Here is a 24,935-nt window from a genome sequence, read left to right on the forward strand (position 1 = left end):
GAGTTCAAGCCCCACATTGGGCTCTGTACTGACAGCTCAGAGCCTGGATCCTGCTTCTTCGGATTCTGTGTCTCCCTCTCTCTCTGCCCCTCCCCTACTCATACTGTGTCTCTCTCTCTCTCAAAACTAAATAAACATTAATAAAAATTTTTTAAAGAAAACAATAAAACAGCCAGAAAACAATAAGATGACATTATTAGTAAATACTACAGATCAATAATTTATCTAAATGTAAATGGATTGCATTCCCCAATCAAAAGCCATAGAGCAGATGAATGGATAAAAACAAAAAGACCAGATATATGCTCTTTCCAAGAGATTCACCTCAGCTTTAAGTACACACATAGACTGAAAGTGAAAGGTTGGAAAAATATAATCCATGGAAATGGGAACCAAAAAAAACCAGGGGGAGCCATACTTAGACAATATATACATTAGTCAAAAGCTATAAAAGAAACAAATAAGGCCATTGTATAATGATAAAGTGGTCAGTTCATCAAGAGGATATAAAAATTTAAACATATACCCCAATATTGAAGCAACTAAATATATTAAGTAAATACTAACAGATACAAAGGGAGAAACAGACAACAATAAAATAATAAGTAGAGTTTTTCAATACACCATTTCAATAATAGGTGGACCAACCATGCAGAAAACAAATAAGGAAACCTTGAACTTGAACCATACTATAAGGCAAATGAACCTCAGAGACATAAACAGATAATTACATCCAACAGAAGCAGAACATATTCTTTCCAAGCACACATGGAAAATTCTTCAGAATAAATCATATAATAGGCCACAAAACAGCTCAACAAATTTAAGAAGACTAAAATCATAACAAGCATCTCTTCCAATCACAATGGTATGAAACTAAAAATTAGGGGCGCCTGGGTGGCGCAGTTGGTTAAGCGTCCGACTTCAGCCAGGTCACGATCTCGCGGTCCGGGAGTTCGAGCCCCGCGTCGGGCTCTGGGCTGATGGCTCGGAGCCTGGAGCCTGTTTCCGATTCTGTGTCTCCCTCTCTCTCTGCCCCTCCCCCGTTCATGCTCTGTCTCTCTCTGTCCCAAAAATAAATAAACGTTGAAACTAAAAATTAATAAAAGGGAGAAAACTGGAAATTTTACAATAATGTGGACATTAAACAATACACTTTTAAACAATAAGTCAAAGGAAGACTCAAAAGGGAATTCAGAAAAATATCTTGAGACAAATAAAAATGGAAACACAACATATTAAAACCTATGGGATATTAAAGCAGTTCTAGGAGAGAAGTTTATAGCAATAAATGCTTACATTACAAAAAACAAAAATCTCAAATTGAAAACCTAACCTTATACCTCAAGTAACTAGAAAAAAAAAAAGACTAAACAAAGCCAAAGTTATCAACAGAAGAAATGAAATAACAAAGATAAGAGTAGAAATAAATGAAATGCAGACCAGATAAACAACAGAAAAGTTTAACAAAACTGAGAGCTGGTAATTTTGAAAAGGTAACCAAAATTGACAAAACTTTAACTAGACTAAGAAAATAGATAGAGGACATAAATAAATAAAATTATAAATGAAAGAGGAGACATTACAACTGATACCACAGAAAACCCAAGGATCAAAAGAGTCTACTGTGAATAATCACACACCAATAAAGTCAGTGACCTACAAAATACATAATAGAAATACAAAATACAAAATAGATGCCTAGGGACATATGACCTACCAAGAAGAAATCATTAAAAAAATAGAAATTCTCAAAAGACTAAGGAAGAAGCTTTTCCTCTAAGATCAGAAACAAGACAACTGTGCCCATTCTCCCATTCCTGTTCAAAATAACGCTGGAAATCCTAGACAGATCAATAGGGCAAGAAAAAGAAATAAAAGGCATCCAAGAAAGAAATAAAATTGTCTTAGTTTGCACATGATATGATCTTCTATATAGAAACCATAAAGACTTCACCAGAAACCTGTTAGAACTAATCAATGAATACAAAAGTTGCAGGATTAAAAATCAATATACAGAAATCAGCTGCCTGTGAATACACTATCAGTGAAATGTCTGATAAAGAAAGCAATTCCACTCACAACAGCATCAAATACAATTCCATTCAAAACAGTATCGAATACACAATACATCAAAAACAAATCAAATTCTTAGGATTAAATTAAACCAGTGGAGGCGAAAGATCTGTGCACTGAAAACTATGAGACTCTGATGAAAAATATTCTATGTTTATGAATTGGAAGTATTCATATTATTAAAATGTTCATACTTCCCACAGCCATCCAAACAATCAATGCAATCCTTATCAAAAATTCCAATGATATTTTTCAGACAAAGAAAAAAGTTCCTAAAATTTGTATGGAACCACAAAAGATCCCAAACAGCCAAAGTGATCTTGCATAAGAACAAAGTTGGGGGGCACGTGGATGGCTCAGTCAGTTAAGTGTCTGATTTTGGCTCAGGTCATGATCTTGCAGTTCGTGAATTTCAGCCCCACATCAGGATCTGTACTGACAGCTCAGAGCCTGGAGCCTCCCTCAGATCTGTGTCACCCTCTCTCTCTGCCTCTACCCTGCTTGTGCTCTTTCTCTCTCAAAAATAAACATTAAAAAAAAGAAGAACAAAGCTGGAGGTAGTATGTTCCTGATTTCAAACTACCACAAAGCTATACTAATCAAAACATATGGTACTTGCATGAAAATAGACACATAGACAAATGGAACAGAATAGAGATTCCAGAAATAAACCCATGCATATATGATCAAAGAATAGTGTCTTCAATAAATTATCTTAGGAAAAGTGAATAACTATGCGCAGAAGAATGAAACTGGACCACTATCTTACATCACTAACAAAAATTAACATAAAACAGATGAAAGGTTTAGATGTAAGACCCCAAACTGTAAAGTACCTAGGAGAAACACAGGGGGGAAGCTCATTTACGTTGACTTTAGCAAAAACTTTTGGAATATAACACCAACTCCACCTGGGTGGCTCAGTTGGTTAAGCGCCAGCTCTTGATCTCAGCTCAGGTCATGATCTCATGATTCATGAGTTCAAGCCCTGCACTGGGCTCTGTGCTGACAGCTCGGAGCCTGGAGCCTGCTTCAGATTCTGTGTCTCCCTCTCTCTCTGCTCCTCCCCCGCTCATGCTCTGTCTCTCTCTCAAAAATAATAAACATTAAAAAAAGAAATTTTTAAGAATGGCTATCTTTAAAAAGACAACAAGCACCTGGTTGGCTTAGTCAGTAGAGCATGTGCCTCTTGATCTCAGGGTCATGAGTTAGAACCCCATGTTGGACATAGAGATGACTTAAAAAAAAAAAAAAGACAAAATAACAAGTGTTGGTGTGGAAATGGAGAAATGCAACCCTTGTGCACTGTTGAAAGAAACATAAATTAGTGCAGTCAATATGGAAAACAACATGGAGATTTCTCAAAAAATTAAAAATAGAACTACCATATGATCTAACAATCCCACTTCTGGGTATTTATCCAAAGGAAATGAAAACGTGATTTCAAAGAGTTATATGTGCTCCCATGTTCATTGCAGTATGATTCAAAATAGTCAAGATATGAAAATAACCTATTGATGAATGAATGGAAAAAGATGATGGGATACACGTATACACACACACACACAGAGTAATATTATTCAGCCATGAGAAAGAAGGAAATCTTGCCATTTGGGACAACATAGATGACCTTGAAGACATTACACTGCTGAAATAAGTTCACCAGAGAAAGAAAAATCCTCCATGATCTCACTTGTATGTGGAATCTATAAAAGCCAAACTCCTAGAAATGAGATTAGAATGGTGGATGCTAGTGGTGGCTGATGGGAGGAATGGCTAGATGTTAATCAGAGGCTACAAACTTCCGGTTATAAGATGAATAATCTTATGTGTACAGCATGGTGATTATAGGTAACAATACTGTATTATATACTTGAAAGTTGCTAAGAGAGTAGATCTTAAATGCTCCCACCATTATAAAGAAATGGTAATCATGTGAAGTGATGGAGGTGTTATCTAATGTTATTGTGGTAATAATCTCATGATATACAAGTATATCAAGTCATCACATTTTATGCTTAAGCTTAAAACGTTATATGTCAATTGTATCTCTATAAGGCTGGAAAAAAGATATTTAAAACCTTAGGAATATATGGAAATTAACAATGAACTCAAATAATTCATGAATCAGATAAAAATTATAAGAAATATTAGGAAAGATTTTACAGTGAGTGACACAAAAACACAACATATCAATATACATGGTAGGAGACAAAACAGTGCCTAGAAAGAAACTTCTAGCACTAAATATTTAAACTATAAAATAAGAATGTTCTCAAATCAAAGCTTCCACCTTAATAAACTAGAAAGGCACAGCAAATTAAACCCAAGGAAAGCAGAAGTAAAAAAAAAAAAATGGAGTAAATATCAGTAAATATAAAATGGACCCAAAATAATCGGGAAAACAAATGAAACCAAAAATTTGCTGTTTGAAAATAATAAGATAATTCATAAACATGTAGCCACATACAAAAAAGAGGGGAAAGGAGAGAAGACACAAAGTATCAATATGAGGAATAAATAAGAGATACTACTAGGTTCTTACAGTCATTAAAATGATAATAAGGGAATATTACAAATCAACTTTACGCTGTTAAATTAGATGAATGGAAACTTCCTTGAAAGACACAAAACACCAAGGCAACTGGGTGACTTAGTTGGTTAGGCCTCCGACTCTTGATTTTGGCTCAGGCCATGATCTCACAGTCATGAGATCAAGCCCCTCAGTGAGCCCCATGCCCAACATGGAGCTCGCTTTAGATTCTCTCTCTCCCTCTCCCTTTGTCACTCCCCCACTCATTCTCTCTCTCTCCTCTCTCTCTCTCAAAAAAAAAAAGAGAGAGAGAAGTTATTTAAGAAAACTTAAGTGAGGAGATAAATCATGCCAATAAACAAGATTCTTAACAACAATGATTTGTACTTTATTCCCTTCTAATTAGTGTATGATGTATAGATCCAGTGCAATTCCATTAAAAATCCCTTCATGGTTTTTCATGTAATCTGACGTGCTCCTTCCAAATATATGTGGGAGAGCAAAGAACCAACAAGAGTCAAAACTTTTTTCAGAAAAAGGTTCAGGGGCTCCTGGGTGGCTCAGTCGGTTGAGCATCCAACTTTGGCTCAGGTCATGATCTCATGGTACGTGAGTTCGAGCCCCATGTTGGTCTCTCTGCTGTCAGCACAGAACCCACTTTGGATCCTTTGTCCCCCTCTCTCTTTGCGCCTCTCTCCCTTGCTCATACTCGCTCTCATTCTCTCTCTCTCTCTCAAAAATAAACATTTTTTAAATTATTTTTTAAAAAAGAAAAGAAACAGGATCAGGGACAGGGGAGCTTGATCTATTAAATATCAAGCCTCATTGTGAAGTTTAATATTAATAAAACAGCATGGTTCTAGCAATAGGATAGTTTGACCAATAGAACATTTGTGTCCCCCACTCCAAATTCATACATTGAAGCCCTATTGCCCCAGTATGATGGTATTTGGAAGTGGGGCCTTTTGAAAATAATCACATTTAGAGTAGTTCATGAAGGTAAAGTCCTGTGATGGGATTAGTGACATTAAAGTGAAACTAGAGAGCTTGCTCTCTCTCGCTCTATCTTGCTCTCTCTCTCTTTCTCTGCCACATAAAGATATAGCAAGAAGGTAGCCATCTGCAAACCAGGAAGAAAATGCCACCAGACACCAAATCTGCCAGAACCTTGATCTTGGACTTCCAGCCTCCAGAACTGTGAGAAATAAATGTGTGTTGTTTAAGCCACCCAGTCTATGGTATTTTATTATAGCAGCTGGAACAAAGACAATAATACAAATTTTAATAAAGTAAATAAAAAAATTAAAAACAGACAAAGGTAGGAGTGCCTGGGTGGCTCAGCCGGTTGAGCGTCCGACTTCGGCTCGGGTCATGATCTTGCAGTCTGTGAGTTCGAGTCCCGCTTCGGGCTCTGTGTTGACAGCTCAGAGCCTGGAGCCTGCTTCCGATTCTCTCTCTCTCTCTCTCTTTCTCTCTCTCCCTCTCTCTGCCCCTCCCCCACTCACACTCTGTCTCTCTCTCCTTCAAAAATAAATAAACATTAAAAAAAACTTCAAATAAATAAATAAAGCAGACCAAGGCATAAGTGGAGTTAGGGTATGACAAAGAAGGCATGTCAAAAAAGCAAGCAAGCATGTCAAAGGAAGGCATGTCAAAGAAGCAAGATCAATTACATAAATGGAGGTGGAAACTTATGACCCAAATGGAAAAAAATTATATTAGATTCCTACCTCACATAATAAACAGCTACCATCTCCATATGGATTTAGTAAACCACCTCTCAAAATTAAACTTTAAAATGCCTAGTAGAAACGGTAGCTGAATAGCTATTAAACATGGGGGTAGGGAAAGATTTCTTAGTTTGAGTACAAAAAGAAAGAAAAGATTGATAAATTTGGTTAAATTAAAATTAAGCGATTTGTTCATCAAAAAACACATAAAGAAAATTAAAGTCACTTCCTAGAAACATATAACCTACCAACACTAAAGAAGGAAGAAATAGAAAGTTTAAACAGACCAATCACCAACAATGAAATTGAATCAGTAATCAAAAACTCCCAAAAAACAAGTCTAGAACCAGAGGGCTTCACAGGTGAATTTTCCCAAACATTTAAAGAACAGTTAATACTTATTCTTCTCAAACTATTCCAAAAAATACAAAAGGAAGGAAAACTTCCAAATTCATTCTATGAGGCTCGTATCACCCTGATAACAAAATCAGATAAAGACAGCACACACACACACACACAAAGAACTACAGGTCAATATCTCTCATGAATATAGGTACAAAACTCCTCAACAAAATATTAGCAAACCGAATCCAACAATACATTTAAAAAATCATACACCACGATCAAGTGGGATTTATTCCCAGGATTCAAGCATGGTTCAATATTTGTAAAACAATTAACATGATACATCACATCAATAAGACAAAGGATAAAACTCGTGTGATCATTTCAGTAGACGCATGAAAAGCCTTTGACAAAATATGACATCCATTCATGATAAAAACCCTCTGTAAGGTGGGTGTAGAGGGAACATTCTTCAAGATAGTAAAGGCCTTATATGAAAAACTCACTGCCAATATCATACTCAATGGTAAAAAACTGAGAGTTTTTCCCCTAAAGTCAGGAACAAGATAAGGATGTCCACTCTCACCACTTCTATTCAACATAGTACTGGAAGTCCTAGACAGCAATTACACAACATAAAGAAATAAAAGTTATCCAGACTGGTAAGGAAGAAGTATAACTCTCACTATTTGCAGATAACATGGCACTATATATAGAAAACCCTGAAGATTCCATCAAAAAACTACTAGAACTCATCAATGAATTCAGTAAAGTCTCAGGATACAAAATCAATGCACAGAAATGTGTTGCATTCCTATACTTTAATAATGAAGCAACAGAAAGAGAAATTAAGAAAATAATCCCATTTACAACTGTACCAAAAATAATAAAATATCTGTGAATAAACTTAACCAAAGGGGTAAAGGACCTGTACTCTGAAAACTCTAAAACACTGAGGAAAGAAATTCAAGATGACACAAAGAAATGGAAAAACAGTCCATGCTCATGGGTTGGAAAACCGGTTACTGTTAAAAATGTGTACATTACACAAAGCAATCTACAGATTTAATGCCATCCCTATCAAAATACCAACAGCATTTGTCACAGAACAAGAACAAACAATCCTAAAATTTGTATGAAACCGCAAAAAATCCCAAATAGCCAAAGCAATCTTGAAAAAGAAAAACAAAACTGTAGATATTACAATTCCAGACGTCAAGTTATATTACAGAGCAGTAGTAATTAAAACAGTATGGTACTGGTAGAAAAATAGACACATAGATCAATAGAATAGAACAGAAAACCCAGAAATAAACCCACAATTACATGGTCAATTAATCTCTGACAAAGGAGGAATGAATATCCAATGGGAAAAAGACAGTCTCTTCAACAAATGGTTTCTGGAAAACTGGACAGCCACATGCAAAAGAATGAAACTGGACTGCTTTCTTTCATCGTACACACAAAAAAACTCAAAATGGATTAGAGATCTAAATGTGAGACGTGAAACCTAAAATCCTTAAAAAGAGCACAGGCAGTAATCTCTATTGTCACAGCAACATTTTTCTAGATATGTCGCCTGGGGCAAGGGAAATAAAAGCAAAAATAAACTGTTGGGGAAACAGAAAATTGTGCAGGTTTTGTGGGTGTGCACCAGAGAAACATGGCTCAAGAAACCAATCACAGCCAAGTGCCTATGCTTTGTTCTACTGGCTGCGGATTTTATGGAAACTCTCTACAAATGGCATGTGTTCAGTATGCTATAAAGAACATCTTCAAGGGGCGCCTGGGTGGCTCAGTCCGTTAAGCATCCGACTTCGGCTCAGGTCACGATCTCACTGTCCGTGGGTTCGAGCCCCGCGTCGGGCTCTGTGCTGACTGCTCAGAGCCTGGAGCCTGTTTCGTATTCTGTGTCTCCCTCTCTCTCTCTGACCCTCCCCCGTTCATGCTCTGTCTCTCTCTGTCTCAAAAATAAATAAGTGTTAAAAAAAATTTTTTTTTAAAAGAACATCTTCAAAGGCAGAATAGCAGTAATGGTAGAACCAGCCCACGTGCAGCTTCTGTCGGTAGTATGTCTGAGTCTTCTTCAGTCCAGCACGCAGACGGCTGCATCCCCGATGCGCAGTCACCACTGGACTCCATATCTGCATCCGTGTAGCCAAAACCTGTATCAAATCAGCCACTCATATCAGAATCTGTAGCATCTTCCCAAGTGAACAGTATACCTGTGGACAAAGCAATGCCTGAAAGGGAAGACTGACAAGCTTCAGTATCAGATACGGCACAGCAGCCATCTGAAGAGCAAAGCAAGTCTCTTGAAAAACCAAAACAGAAAAAGAACCGCTGTTTCATGTGCAGGAAGAAAGTAGGGCTTACTGGGTTTAAATGCCAGTGTGGACATGTTTATTGTGATGTACACCGTTACTCAGACGTGCACAATTGCTCACACAATTACAAAGCTGATGCCACGGAGAAACTCAGAAAAGAAAACCCGGTAGCTGTCGGCGAAAAGATCCAGGAGATTTGAACCCCTGCCGGAATACAAACTCCTTTGACCATCTGCACACTAAAAGTTGACTTGACGTCTTTTTTTCGTAGTCCTTGGGAATGTAGAGCGGTGTACGTTGCATAGACCTTTTAATCATGCATGTCATCAGAAGAATAGATTTTTGGTTTTGTTTTGGAAATGACGGAACATTTATTTCCACCGCAGTTCCTGTGGCTGAAAAGACTTAAGTAAACTTTACAAGTATTACCTTTTTAAGAGCACTTTAATTTTAGTTGAGTGCAGAGGGCTTTTATATCAAAGGTGGAGAACTTGCAGAGGGCTGTGATTTTCCCATTATTAAGCATGCATGCATTGATCTTGCAGTTTATTTTTCTTCCTGTGTGTGTATATACAACTTTTTTCTGCAGCATATTTCTCTTTTGATGATGCCCATTAGGGCACAACTCACTACCAGTAACTGGGCGTATTTTAATCATTATGGCCGCTTCTGTTATTTCATTAACAAAGGTTATACAGGTGTCAGCATATAGTTTCTTTGCACCTGCTATTTCTGTCTGAATCATCTGTCACAGGAGAGTGTGTGCTGATGAGATTCTAAGTCTGTGTGTTTTTGAATTATTTTGAGCAAGGGAAGGAACAGCTGTATGCGTTTCATTGCTGACTGCAGGTTTCTTTCAGATTGTGCTCACCGGTCTGGGTGTGTATACAATATGAAGAATGATCCGGAGTAATTGCACTGCGCTTACGTTTACCCCACCCATCTGTGATTAAATAAAAAGGAAAACCATAAATAAATAAATAAATAAATAAATAAATAAACAAGCAAGCAAACTATTGGGACTACATCAAAATAAAAAAATGTCTGCACAGCAAAGGAAACAATCAACAAAACTAAAAGGCAACTTACTGAATGGGAGAAGAAATTTGCAAATGACATATCCAATAAAGGGTTAGTATCCAAAACATACAAAGAACTGATAGAACTCAATACCCAAAAAACAAATAATCCAAAAAAAATTGGCAGAGGGGCACCTGGGTGGCTCAGTCGGTTGTGTCCAACTTCGGCTCAGGTCATGATCTGGCGGTCCATGAGTTCAAGCCCCACGTCGGGCTCTGTGCTGACAGCTCAGAGCCTGGAGCCTGCTTCAGATTCTGTGTCTCCCTCTCTTTCACTATTCCTCCCTTACTTGCACTCTGTATCTCTCTCTCTCTCTCTCTCTCTCTCTCTCATATAAAGATTAAACAAATTTAAAAAAATAAAAGTGAATGCAATGTAAGTATCTGGTGCTGGTAGTAGTTATCATTGTCATAGTCATAGTGGTAGTAACAAGATAAAGAGTTCCAATATAAATCATGACAAAAATGACAAACATCCCAAGTTTAAAAGGGCAGACATCATTAGCAAGTAAGTCACAAATGAAGGATTAAATTAGCTAATATGTACCCGTTTTTGTTTACAAAACTGGCCAGTTTTTTTTAAGTCCCTGATTTTATTTTGAGAAAGAGAGGGAGAGCATGAGCAGAAGAGGGGCAGAGATAGAAGGAGAGAGAGAATCCCAGGCAGGCTCTGCACCATCAGCTCAGACCTGATGCAGGGCTCGAACTCATGAACTGTGAGACCATGACCTGAGCCAAAATCAAGAGCCTGACGCTCAACCAACTGAGCCACCCAGGTACTCCAAAACTGGCCATGTTTTTAAAATTTGATAAATAGCCAATGTTGGTGAGGGGATATGGAAATTAAAACTTGTATACAATGTTAGTGAGAATAAAATTTAGTGCAAACATTTCTGGCAGGCAAATGATTTTTGTGTATCAAAAGCTTTGAAGGTATTTATAGACTATAAAATAGTAATTCCACTCCTAGAATGTTATTGAGAAACACAATCATGAAGTGATTTACATTTAAATATAAGGAAGTTCAGAACAACATTTTTCATAATGGCCGAAACACTGAAAACAGAGGGGCCAAGATGGCGGACAGCATGGAAAGTTTTTTTGAGTGTTGCGTCCATAAAATACAGCCAGATGAACATTAAACCATCCTACACACCTAGAAAACTGATTTAAGGATTAACACAGCAATCTGCACAACCTGAACCACAGAACTCAGCAGGTATGCAGTGCGGAGAGGTGAACTGGGGAAAAGAGAAGCTGAGGAGGGCAGGGAGCTCTTTTTGCTTGCGGAGAGAGGACAGAGATGGGGGGAGGACGGGAAAAGCACCCCTCCCCAAAAGCAGCTGGAGAGAAAGTGGAAAAGTAGAAACAGCTGCAGGGACTGAACAAAAAAAGGGAGAAAGGGGAAAGAAAAGGGTTTAAATTCCATTAAGACTCTATAAGCAGGGGGAGTGTAGAGTCAACTCCACAGCTCAATACCTAGCAGTGCTCTGATGGGCAGGACAAGTCCCCAGGAGCAGAGAGTGAGGTCCAGGGGTCCTTGAGCCACACGGGGAGAGGCTGTTCCCCTACTGGGAGGACATTTGGCAGAGGCTGTATGGTCACCTGACAGCCAAAGTTCCCAGCAGACCCCAGAGAACAACCACATTCGTTGATGCTGGAACAAGGATGTTAAGGGGGGAAGCCTGGTGCCGATATGTATTGTGATTTTCCATAATCCCTGAAACACTTCTGCTACATGATCATGTGAAGTGCTTCTGGGGCAGGTTGGCACCCAGCCACAGTTTCTGGGCGTCAAAAGCAGCATGGTCCCACAAACGTTCCTGAGGGCTGGCCGGCACCCAGCCATTGCTTGGTGAGACCCTTCCCCCAGAAGGTCTGAGCAAGTGAAAGCCACAGTCCCTCAGAAGTGAGGGATTGGGAAACACAGCCACATCTGAGATAAAACTCAGGAGGGAGGTACCGCCTGGCAACCTGACAGCTTGGTCACGGACAGTGTAAAAGCAGGGAGTGGACAGAAGGCAGAGACAAAGGATGGGTGTACGATTGCTGATCAAGGAGAACTGAGTCTGATACTAGAGACTGGGTAGCTGGGTGACTCCATTTCACCCCTCCCATGCATGCACATACGCACCTACAAGTCCCACAGCAATCCATCCCAGTAAGCTAAGCAGCACCATCTAGTGGAGAACAGAACCATTACACTAAGCCCCGCCCAACTGGGCCAACCTCGCTCTTCAGAAACACCACAAGTGTCTCTGCCTGCTAGTTTACAGACTATAAAGTGCTTCATAGTTTGATTTCTAGGGGAAAATGATGTAATTTCAATTGTATTTCAGCCTGTTTGCTGGTGAATCTATTCCATTTTATTTAGTTTTCATTTCTTTTCTTCTTCTTGAATACAGAAAGAAAAATTTATTTTTATTTTCAATTTTTATTAAAAATATTTTTCTTTAACTTTTTTCTACTATATTTTTTACTTTTTTGTAAATTTTTCAAATTCTATTTTACTTCCATCATTTCATTTTATTCTATTTCACTCTATTCATTTTTTCAAATTTTCAAACATCTTCCCTTTTTTTCTTTTCTTGCCTTTCCCTTTTTTCTCTAATCTGTCAAATAAATTTGATTTTTTTCTGTTGTTCTTAATTTTTTAATTTTAATTTTTTTTACCTTATTAATTCCATTCCTTCCTTCAAAATGATGAAACAAAGGAATTCACCCCAAAGAAACAGCAAGAAGAAATGACAGCCAGAAACTTAACACAGATACAAGCAAGATATCTGAACCAGAATTTAGAATCATGATAATAAAAATACTAGCTGGGATTGAAAATAGATTAGAATCCCTTTCTGCGGAGATAAAAGAAGTAAAACTAGTCAGGATGAAATTGAAAAAAAAAAAAAAAACCACTATAACTCAGCTGCAATCTCGAATGGATGCCATGGCGGCAAGAATGGATGAGGCAGAGCTGCGAATCAGCAATATAGAGGACAAACTTATGGAGAATAATGAAGCAGAAAAAAGAGGGAGACTAAGGCAAAAGAGCATGATTTAAGAATCAGAGAAATCAGTGTCTCATTAAAAAGGAACAACGTCAGAATCATAGGGGTCCCAGAAGATGAAGAGAGAGAAAAAGGGGTAGAAGGGTTATGTAAGCAAATCATAGCAGAAAACTTTCCTAACCTGGCAAGAGACACAGACATCAAATCCAGGAAGCACAGAGGACTCCCAATAGATTTAACAAAAACTGACCATAAACAAGGCACATCATAGTCAAATTCACAAAATACTCAGGCAAGGAAAGAATTATGAAAGCATCAAGGGAGAAAAAAGTCCTTAACCTACAAGGGAAGACAGATCAGGTTTGCAGCAGACCTATCCACAGAAACTTGGCAGGCCAGAAAGGAGTGGCAGGATCTATTCAAAGTGTTGAATCAGAAAAATATGCAACCAAGAATTCTTTATCCAGCAAGGCTGTCATTCAAAATAGAAGGAGAGATAAAAATGTTCCCAGACAAAAAAATAAAAATTAAAGGAGTTTGTGACCACTAAACAGCCCTGCAAGAAATTTTAAGGGGGACTCTCTGAGGGGAGAAAAGATGAAAAAAAAAAAAAAGCAGCAAAAACTAGAAAAGACCAGAGAACACTATCAGAAACTCCAACTCTAAGGCTACATAATGGCAATGAATTCATATCTTTCAGTACTCACTCTAAACGTTAATGGACTCAATGCTCTAATCAAAAGACATAAGGTAACATAACAGATAAGAAAATAGGATCCATCTATATGCTGTTTACAAGAGACCCACTTTAGACCTAAAGACACCTTCAGATTGAAAGTAAGAGGATGGAGAGCCATCTATCATGCTAATGGTCAACAAAAGAAAGCCAGAGTAGCCATACTTATATCAGACAATCTAGACTTTAAAGTAAAGACTGTAACAAGAGATGAAGAAGGGAATTATATCATAATCAAGGGGTCTATCCACCAAGAAGACCTAACAATTGTAAACATTTATGCTTCACATGTAAAGCACCCAAATATATAAATCAATTAATCACAAACATAAAGAAACTCATTGATAATAATACCATAATAGTTGGGAACTTCAACACCCTGCTTACAACAATGGACAGATCATCTAAACAGAATATCAACAAGGAAACAATGGCTTTGAATAACACACTGGACCAGATAGACTTAACATATATTCAGAACATTTCATTCCTAAAGCACCAGAATACACATTCTTCTCCAGTGCACATGGAACATTCTCCAGAATAGATCACATACTGGGACACAAACCAGCCCTCAACAAGTACAAAAAGATCAAGATCATTCCATGCATATTTTCAGACCACAATGCTATGAACTCGAAATCAACCACAAGAAAAATTTGGAACGATAACAAATACTTGGAGACTAAAGAACATCCTACTAAAGAATGAATGGGCTAACCAAGAAGTTAAAGAGGAAGTTAAAAAGTACATGGAAGGGGCGCCTGGGTGGCACAGTCGGTTAAGCGTCCGACTTCAGCCAGGTCATGATCTCGCGGTCCGTGAGTTCGAGCCCCGCGTCAGGCTCTGGGCTGATGGCTCAGAGCCTGGAGCCTGTTTCCGATTCTGTGTCTCCCTCTCTCTCTGCCCCTCCCCTGTTCATGCTCTGTCTCTCTCTGTCCCAAAAATAAATAAACGTTGAAAAAAAATTAAAAAAAAAAAAAAGTACATGGAAGCCAATGAAAATGATAACGCCACAACCCAAAACATCTGAGACACAGCAAAGATGGTCATAAGAGGGAAATATATAGCAATCCAGCCCTTCCTAAAGAAGGAAGAAAGGTCTCAGATACACAACCTAACCTTACACCTTAAAGAGCTGGAAGAAGAACAGCAAATAAAACCCAAAACCAGCAGAAGACAGGAAATAATAAAGATTAGAGCAGAAATCAATGCTATCAAAACCAAAAAAAAACAAAAACAAACAAACAAACAAACAAAAAAAACAGTAGAATAGATCAATGATACCAGAAACTGGTTCTTTGAAAGAATTAACAAAATTTATAAACCCCTAGCCAGTGTGATAAAAAAGAAAAAGGAAAGGACCCAAATAAATAAAATCAAGAATGACAGAGGAGAGATCACAACAACCAACACAGCAGAAATACAAACAATAATAAGAGAATATTATGAGCAATTATATGCCAATAAAATGGGCAATTTGGAAGAAATGGACAAATTCCTAGAAACATATAAACTACAAAAACTAAAACAGGAAGAAATAGAAAATTTGAACAGACCCATAACAAGTAAAGAAATCGAATTAGTAACTAAAAATCTCCCAAAAAACAAGAGTCCAGGGCCAGATGGCTTTCCAGGGGGATTTAATAAGCATTTAAAGAAGAGTTAACATCTATTCTCTTGAAGCTGTTCCAAAAAAATAGAAATGGAAGGAAAACTGAAGCCAGCATTACCTTGATTCTAAAACCAAAGATCCCACTAAAAAGAGAACTATACACCAATTTCCCTGATGAACATGGATGCAAAAATCCTCAACAAGATATTAGCCAACCGGATCCAACAATACATTAAAAAATTTATTCACCACAACCAAGTGGGATTTATACCTGGGATGCAGGGCTGGTTCAATATCTGCAAAACACTCAGTGTGATCCATCATATCAATAAAAAAAGGACAAGAACCATATGATCCTCTCAATAGATGCAGAGAAAGCATTTGACAAAATGCTTGATAAAAACTCTCAAGACAGTAGGGATAGAAAGATCATACCTCAAGATCATAAAAGCCATATATAAAAGACACAACACTAATATCATCCTCAATGGGGAAAAACTGAGCTTTCCCCCTCAGGTCCAGAATAAGACAGGGATGTCCACTCTCACCACTGTAATTCAACATACTATAGGAAGTCTTAGCCTCAGCAATCAGACAACACAAAGAAATAAAAGGCATCCAAATCAGCCAAAAGGTCAAACTTTCACTCTTCACAGATGACATGATACTCTATATGGAAAACCCAAAAGATTCCACCAAAAAAACTGCTAGAACTGATCCATGAATTCAGCAAAGTTGTAGGATATAAAATCAATGCACAGAAATCGGTTGCCTTCCAATACACCAACAATGAAGCAACAGAAATAGAAATCAAGAAATCGATCCCATTTACAATTGCACCAAAAAAACATAAAATACCTAAGAATAAATCTAGCTAAAGGGGTGAGAAATCTATACACTGAAAACCATAGAAAGCATATGAAAGAAATTGAGAAGACACAAAAAAATGGAAAAATATTCCATGGTCCTGGGCAAATATGTTAAAATGTCAATACTATCCAAAGCAATCTACATATTCAATGCAATCCCTATCAAAATAAACCAGCATTCTTCACAGAGCTAGAACAAACAATCCTAAAATTTGTATGGAACCAGAAAAGACTGTGAATAGCCAAAGCAATCTTAAAAAAGAAAACCAAAGCTGGAGGCGTCACAATTCCAGACTTCAAGCTGTATTACAAAGCTGTAATCATCAGGACAGTATGGTACTGGCACAAAAACAGACACTCAAATCAATGGAATAGAATAGAGAACCCAGAAATGGACCCACAAACCTATGGCCAACTAATCTTTGACAAAGCAGGAAAGAATATCCAATGGAATAAAGACAGTCTCTTCAGCAAGTGGTGCTGGGAAAACTGGACAGCGATGTGCAGAAAAATTAACCTAGACCACTTCCTTACACCATACACAAAAATAAACTCAAAATGGAAGAAAGACCCAATGTAAGACAGGAAGCCATCAGAATCCTTGAGGAGAAAGCAGGTAAAAACCTCTTTAACCTTGGCCGCAGCAACTTCTTAGTAACATGTCTCTGAAGGCAAGGGAAACAAAAACAAAAGTGAACTATTGGGACCTCATCAAAATAAAAATATTCTGCACAGTGAAGGGAACAATCAGAAAAACTAAAAGGCAACCAACAGAATAGGAGAAGATATTTGCAAGTTATATATCAGATAAAGGGTTAGTATCCAAAATCCATAAAGAACTTATCAAACTCAACACCCAAAAAACAAATAATCCAATGAAGAAATGGGCAGAAGACATGAACAGACATTTCTCCAAAGAAGACATCCAGAGGGCCAACTGACACATGAAAAGACGCTCAACATCACTCATCATCAGGGAAATACAAATCAAAACCACAATGAGATACCACCTCACACCTGTCAGAATGGCTAACATTAACAACTCAGGAAACAATGGATGTTGGCGAGAATGCGGAGAAAGAGGATCTCTTTTGCACTGCTGTGGGAATGCAAACTAGTGCAGCCACTCTGGAAAACAGTATGGAGCTTCCTCGAAAAATTAAAAATAGAACTACCCTACGACCCAGCAATTGCACTACTAGGTATTTATCCAAGGGATACAGGTGTGCTGTTTTGAAGGGACACATGCACCCCAATGTTTATAGCCGCACTATCAACAATAGCCAAAGTATGGAAAGAGCCCAAATGTCCACTGATGGATGAGTGGATAAAGAAGATGTGGTGTTAGAGAACAAGAACCCAGAGGCACTGTAAGAATGTCCTAAAGGAAAGGGACAGAGCAGCAAGGAACTGAAAGCAGTTTCATTCCCAGAACGGAAAGCCACCAGGACTGTTCATTCTCTTCAGAAGGACATCATATGGGCATCAGGCTTGGGATAAGAATGTTTTGTCTGGCACCAGATGTACTCATGACCCAGTATGGAATATACTGCAGGTTCATGACTTGTCAAGATGCCAAATACTATGTTGCATGTCCTGCTGTTATCAGACAATTTGCAACAATAAAAGAGGCTTGAGCCAGGAGACCAATGCTTCAGCTCTAGGAGAGTCTTAGCCCCTTGCTTTCCAACTCTCTCGTCACTGCACCTTTAGGACCTGTCTGTCTACATTGTGGTATATATACATACAATGGAGTATTACTTGGCAATCAAAAAGAATGAAATCTTAGCATTTGCAACTACGTGGATGGAACTAGAGGGCATTATGCTAAGCGAAATTAGTCAGAGAAAGACAAATATCATATGGCTTCACTCATATGAAGAATTTAAGATACAAAACAGATGAACATAAGGGAAGCAAAAATAATACAAAAACAGGGAAGGGGACAAAATATAAGAGACTCTGAAATATGGAGAACAAACAGAGGGTTACTGGAGGGGTTGTGGGAGGGGGGATGGGCTAAATGGGTAAGGGGCATTAAGGAATCTACTCCTGAAATCATTGTTGCACTATATGCTAACTAACTTGAATGCAAATTTAAAAAATAATTAATTAAAATATTTAGTCTCAAAAAAAAAAAAAAAAAAAAACCACAGTGAAAACAACTAAATGCCCCAAACAGGTGATTAGGTAACTATATTGCATTTTGGTCATGTAATGAAATAATTGGAAGCAATTAACATTTTCCATATTACCTTTAAAACAGTCTACATTTTTGTAATACTACCATAAAACATTTTCACTGTGTACAAGAATAGGAAGATATCCAAAATATATTGTTAACTTTAAAAAAAAGTTTACAAAATAATAAATACTGAATTATCCCATCTTTGAGAGACTATATTTATGTGTATAATGGCATGAACTATGTTTCAAAGAATAATCTTTTGCCAATGCCCATCATGGATTTCACAGTGGAGACTCCTATAATGTGTGCCCAACTCACAAATGATCAAATGCTCAGAAGGACAAGGACTATTGTTTTACACAGAGCAAGGCCAATGTTGTATGAAGTAGAATAGATTTTTAGTAGGACAACACTGAATGGTGTTTTTTCTGGGAAAATAAAAGGAACACTTGCTTTGGCGAAATGTTCTTGCAACTTAAGGTACTACTGAGGAAATGTCCTATAGTCTTCCTAGTAAGACGAGGGGGCCTCATATCAGAACACTCATTGCCTCTCCCCCTCGTGGGACCAAAACCCCTATCTGCCCTTCAAAGTCTCAAGAGAAGGATCGTCACTAGCATCCAGCCAACACTCATGGAGCAGAAACTTAGAAGGTTGGGGTCTTCCAAGGAGAGTTGGGGAGGGACTGAGAGACTAAGTTCTAGGAAGCAGACGATGAGCACCGAGAGGAATCAGAACTGGAAGAAGGCTCATCCTGGACCAGCACCCAAATCTGAAAGAGTGACCTCCTCCAGCCTGAAGGCTGGATTTTTTTGCAGCCCTACCCCTAATGCCTGCAGTCCTCTGAGTCAAAGGCACAGTGGAAAGCAACCTGCAGGGAGGGAATAGAAGAAAGCAGAGAGAGAAAATGTGCCCTGCAGGATTCACAGCAGATGAATTCTGTAGGGAGTGAGAAAGGACCAGTCCAGGATCCCGGCAAGTCAGGAAATGACGCGCGAGGACTGCGGTGGGGATCCAGGAGACCTAATGTAACTGATACTGTGCATCGGCTAATGCCTTTTATTGTTTTAATGTTAATTTATTTTTGAGGGAAAGAGTGTAAGTGGGAGAGGGGCAGAGAGAGAGGGAGACACAGAAACCAAAGCAGGCTCCAGACTCCGAGCTGTCAGCACAGAGCCCAATGTGAGACTCGAACTCACGAGCCGTGAGATCATGACCTAAGCCAAAGTCAGACGCTCAACCAACTGAGCCACCCAGGTGCTCCATGGCTACTCTCTACTAACAAGAGGCCTCCTGTTATGGCTGCAGGCTCCTCTGCTCTACAAGAGACACTTGGTAGGTATAGGTGAGGCCAGGAGGCCAAGCCTCTCACAGAACCCCGTGCTCAGCAAACACTGCAGTCAAGCAGAAAGAAGGCCAAAAGATTGAAGGAGAGGAGCAGGTGCGAGATTATCTATGATCTGGTTACCTATAGCTGATGTGACTCTCCAAGTAGTGTGGGTACTGTGTGCTTCACAGAGCAACAGACTCAGTCATTTCTCAGCCGCCCTGTTCCTCTCCCGCTGACAGTCTTTTCATATTGTTCATACCCCCCTCACACCCACTCTACACACACACACACACACACACACACACACACACACGCGCGCGCATGGCCTACAGGAACATAAACCTATAAAACATAGAAATCCTGATGGGGTGGCCTCTGCAAAGCAGGCAAATGGAATGTACAAGGAGCAGCCCACAGATGCAGCGGAGGTCAACCGCTGTCCTTCCCACACACAGGGAGCCACCGGGACTAACCAGATGCTCCCTGAAAACAAAGGAGACATTGGAGAGGACTGTCATGGACTCATCTCAGTCTGGCCCCACATCATTTCTCTGAAAAATCTGCCACCATGACCAGTTGACCCCACAGAGAAGAGCCAACATCCAGGGGTGCCTGGGTGGCTCGGTTGGTTAAATGTCCGACGTCAGCTCAGGTCGTGGTCTCACGGTTCGTGAGTTCGAGCCCCGCGTCAGGGTCTGCGCTGACAGCTCAGGGCCTGGAGCCTGCTTCAGATTCTGTGTCTCCCTCTCTCTCTGCCCCTTCCCCGTTCACTCTCTGTCTCTCTCAAAAATAAACATTAAAAAAAAAATTAAGAACCAACATTCAGTCAATGTGGTCCCTTTTTGGCCAAAAACACATGGCTTACATTGAGGTTCTGGCTCCCTGACTTCAGAAACCTTTCCCTTCACCAAGGTGTCCACTCACTTACTGTTGATCCCAGGAAACTCTCACCTGGAGCAGCCGCCATGGTGCTGAGGAGAAAACAGAGTCCCTGAAGAGGGAGATTCGAAGCCATCCTGACTCCCATGTCATCAAGGTCACAGTCCCAGCTGCAAAATAACCCTGCAAGGAGGTATCAGGATACCAACAAAGGTCTACAGTAAAGGGAGGGGAGAATACAAACACATCCTCTGACATCCTCCCTACTGCGAACCAATAGACACACATTTTACCATCTAAGATACGATCGGAGACTGCATCTGCCACTTTCTGAAGCTCAAACACCAATTAGATTCTGAATCTCCAAAATCTCCTTATATGAACAACATGGCCTTCGGACACCATGTTTCCTTAGGTCTCTGAGAACCAGGCCCCCATAACGGGGGCTGGGATGGAAAAGTTGCATCAAAAAGCGCGAATGGCTTTCTCTCCCCTGAGGGTCTTGGCTGATCGCTGCAGAGTGAGATCTTTCAGGGGCAGAGTGCTGCGATCAGTTACCACTTGGCCCGTGAGAGGAAGTTTTTGGTTCAGTCAGGCATTGTTCTTCCCAGTGACTTAGCTCATGGCCGAAGCAGAGAACCAGCAACAAGGACGTTTGAAGTGTAAGAACAATCATCAGGCCAGCAGAAAATGAGGACAAGCAGCATAGGAACTCAAAGGTGAATGTGAAGGGCTAAGGTGGGAATCAGTAGGTGGGGGAGGTGTGATTATGGGTCTTTCTTCCCTTCTCAGAATGGTCTGGAGACTGGGGCCCTGGAGCACAGAGGGGCTCCTAATAACAAGGAGCTTCGACAGAACCTAACTTTTCCCCCTTGGGGATCTTTCGTAGCCTTTGAAACCATCCTGCCCAGACCACACATGTCACCTGGGGTTAAATTCTCCCTCGCCAGGATGAGGAGGGGCTACAATCGATATTTACAGACCTCATCTTCTCCTCTCTGTGCAGCTGCCTAGGGCCAGCAGTCCTGCCCAGAAAGCCAGGCCAGTGCTCAGGTCTCACAAAGGCCATAGCCTCTCTGTCCCCTACAACCCCTTCTTTATCCCAAACCAGTCCTTGGGCACCCCTCACTTTCCCATTTGCTCCAGCCAAATGACTGATCCACTTGTACCATTTTTCTTCCTGCATCCACCACCCGCGCCCCCACATACACCCTTTTGGAATCTCTCTAAAGTCATAGTTTGGTGTAGTGCAAGGTTTAACCCCGAATCCACCTTATCCTTGCTATCTCTAATACATGTGTCTGCTGGCTTTCCATTTTTAATGGTTTTACTGTTAGTCACACCGGAGAAAGAAAACAAGGGGAGACAGAACCAATAATCACTCATAACGTCTGAGTGCTCACGGAGGTAATATTTGTGAGTTACTGTGCACCATGCATAACATACCGTCAACTAGCATTTACTAGCATCAACTCTATATCATCACATACACACACTGTGCCACGGGCTGGGAGTGATACAACCAACAGGACAGACACTATCCACGCACTCGTGGGGTTTACAGTCCGGCCGGTGGTCAAAAGACGTTATACAGATAAAGTTTATAGGAAATTGTTTAACAACAGATGTGCAAAATCCCTAAAGAGAAAAATACCATGAGTAGTGAGAGGTTACAACATGGAGGCTGTGGGGAAGCCAACTCCAGCCAGGGGAAGCTTCTTTCCGGAAGAGATAGTTCAGCTGATACAAATGAAGGAGTTGGGAGTTTACAAGGAAACTCAGGTCCCTCAACTTGACCCTCACAGCCCCTCCCTGGACTCTGGCATTCCTGGTAACCACTCCCTTTCAGGATTTTTACATAGCGAAATTTTGTTCTTTGAGTTCTTGTCCTTATTGCAACCGCACCTGTCCTTGAACTCAGCAGCACCTCTCCTCCCTTGGATCTCTTGCTCTACTTGAGATAGAATGCACTAAGGGTTGGAGAAAGAAAGATTAGATCACCAAGAGGCGTATTTGAGGTGACTGGGACATAAAGATCCAGAGCCAGGCCCCACGGGGCTCGGAGTTTGAAAGAACGAAACTGATATTATTGAATTTGTGGGGAACGCTGAACCAGAGCAAGAGGGCCAGGACGCTACCATAGCCTTCAAATGTGTAAAATACCACGAGGAGCAGTGTCACTTAACTGGCCCTACTATTTTCATGTTTCATTGTGAAACATGACTTCCAACAGACCAATGTCTGGATGCAGTAATGGGAGCGGAGATTCAGGAAGCTCCAGCCTGTAGGAGCCTAAAGGAAGGGGGGAAAGCCATGAAACTCTCGGGGTTGAGGCAGAAACTGCTAGAGAAGACAAAGACAGCTGTAAAATCTGTACAGTCTGTCCCCCTCTCCCCCAAAAAAGGAAGATTTCTCATCAGCTCCGTACCCCTTACAGGAGTACTTTCGAACCTCGGGCCCATTGCTGGTTCTCTCACGCTCCAGTATCAATGCAGGGGTCAGCCTACATCCTCCAGGATTGAACAGTGACTTCCTGCACCACCATTCCTGCAATTTTATTCTCGCTGGATCCCTCCTCAACACTCCCCTGCTCCCCACCGCTGCCTCTCAATCTTTACTACACTTGATCTTAGCCAAAAGGCCGAGAAGCGATGCCTCTCAATCTTTACTAACTGGTGTTCGCCACTGTTAATCCAGGACCCTCTGAAAGTCACTGAGCCAGGCCTGGGAGAGGCTCACTGTCAAGACTGGGTCGAAGGCAGAAAGACCCACGGGCAGTCAGACAGCAGTGCCAGGCTTTCCTCTCCCCCTGGCCCACAGAGTTTCAGGGTGGGCCCCAACACCTTCACGTCCATCCAGCATAGAAAGTTCCAATTATGCACCTCCATGTTTCCACCATTTTTCCTCGGCGACCATTTTTTCTACACTCAGTCAAGAGAAGAGTATAGGAAGATTACCACACCACACTGGTAAACGTGAGCACTCTCAGGATTTTGTAAAGATTCCCGTGCAGGGTCACTTCGCATATGCGATGGGATACGCGGGGTCCACGAGGCCCTCAGAACATTCTGCTTCTTACAAACTTCTGTGGAGTAGGCGGCACCAGGTTAGGCCCATTTCCTCGTGTGGTTCCTCGAGGGATTGAGATCTAAAACAGAAGCAGAGACGGGCCTTGAGCTGAGAGAAAATGACTGTTGGGGACAAGAGGGATGAAAAAATCCTGATGCTGCTGCTGACAATTGTAGTGAAGGGAGAAGAGAATTTATTAAATCCTTGTCTGGTAACTTTACTTCTCTCGGTGAAACAGAAGACAAAACTACGGGAAGGAAGGAAGTGGTTAGCAAAAGGTTTAGAGAGAGAACCAAGTTTGCAATTGCCCCTGATGGGAATGAAAGAGAAACTCAAGTTGCGTTATTTCAGTTACCTGTCAGAACACAGAGCTTCCAGAGTTAGGAACCCAGACACCCACCTGCTGACGAACAAATACAAAGTGGGTTGAAAAGACCTAGAGCAACGTATTGAGCCATTGGGTATGGAAGCTGGGACTACCCACTGCCAGGAGTCTCTGCGTTGACCCCTCAGCTGTTCTTGCCCAGTTCCATTCTTTTCTACTGCAGACCAATTCTATCCCATTCGTACCCCAAGAGGCAAAGGGGTCTCCCCTTCTGGCTGCAGTTTGACCAACCCAGAAGAGGACACCAGATGGCCTGGCTTAAGGCTTATGTCCATCCCTGAAGCAGGAGCTATGGAGAGCTACTCTCCCTGGCTCTACCTGCCTCAGGTGTGCAGGGTTTGGAGTGCATTACCAAAAGTTGAGAAGAGTACAAAAAGACAAGTGAATGGTTGGGGGCATTCTGTGCACAACACAATGCCAAAGTTACTCTTTTGGTTCTTGGACCCACTTCTTACGGGGGTTTAGGGGGTTGCGGGCTTCCGACATACTCCCAGGCAATTCTCTCAGGCCAACCAGCAGGTGTCTAAGAATTCAACTCAATTCTGACACTGTCTACCCAAAGAGAGCACCAGATTCCACAGATTAAGGGTGCAGTCCCACAAGACTATCCCCCAACACACACACACACACACACACACACACACACACACACACTTCAGATGCCAGTCCCAAGCCCAGGTTGTTACCTGTGCTTCGTGGACAGACCAACAACAGAGGAGGTTTACACGACCTCCTCCCTGGGTTCCATTAATTTGCTAAAGCAGCTCAC

General features: G+C 40.6%; 1 pseudogene; it reads left to right on the forward strand.

Moving 5' to 3' along the window:
• The first annotated feature begins 8,309 nt into the window (after positions 1-8,309).
• LOC121021987 (AN1-type zinc finger protein 6-like) lies at positions 8,310-9,211 on the forward strand (annotated as a pseudogene).
• The last annotated feature ends 15,724 nt before the right edge of the window (positions 9,212-24,935 follow it).

Source organism: Herpailurus yagouaroundi, unplaced genomic scaffold (assembly GCF_014898765.1).
Source record: "Herpailurus yagouaroundi ecotype Mexico unplaced genomic scaffold, PumYag 355, whole genome shotgun sequence".
Taxonomy (NCBI): domain Eukaryota; kingdom Metazoa; phylum Chordata; class Mammalia; order Carnivora; family Felidae; genus Herpailurus; species Herpailurus yagouaroundi.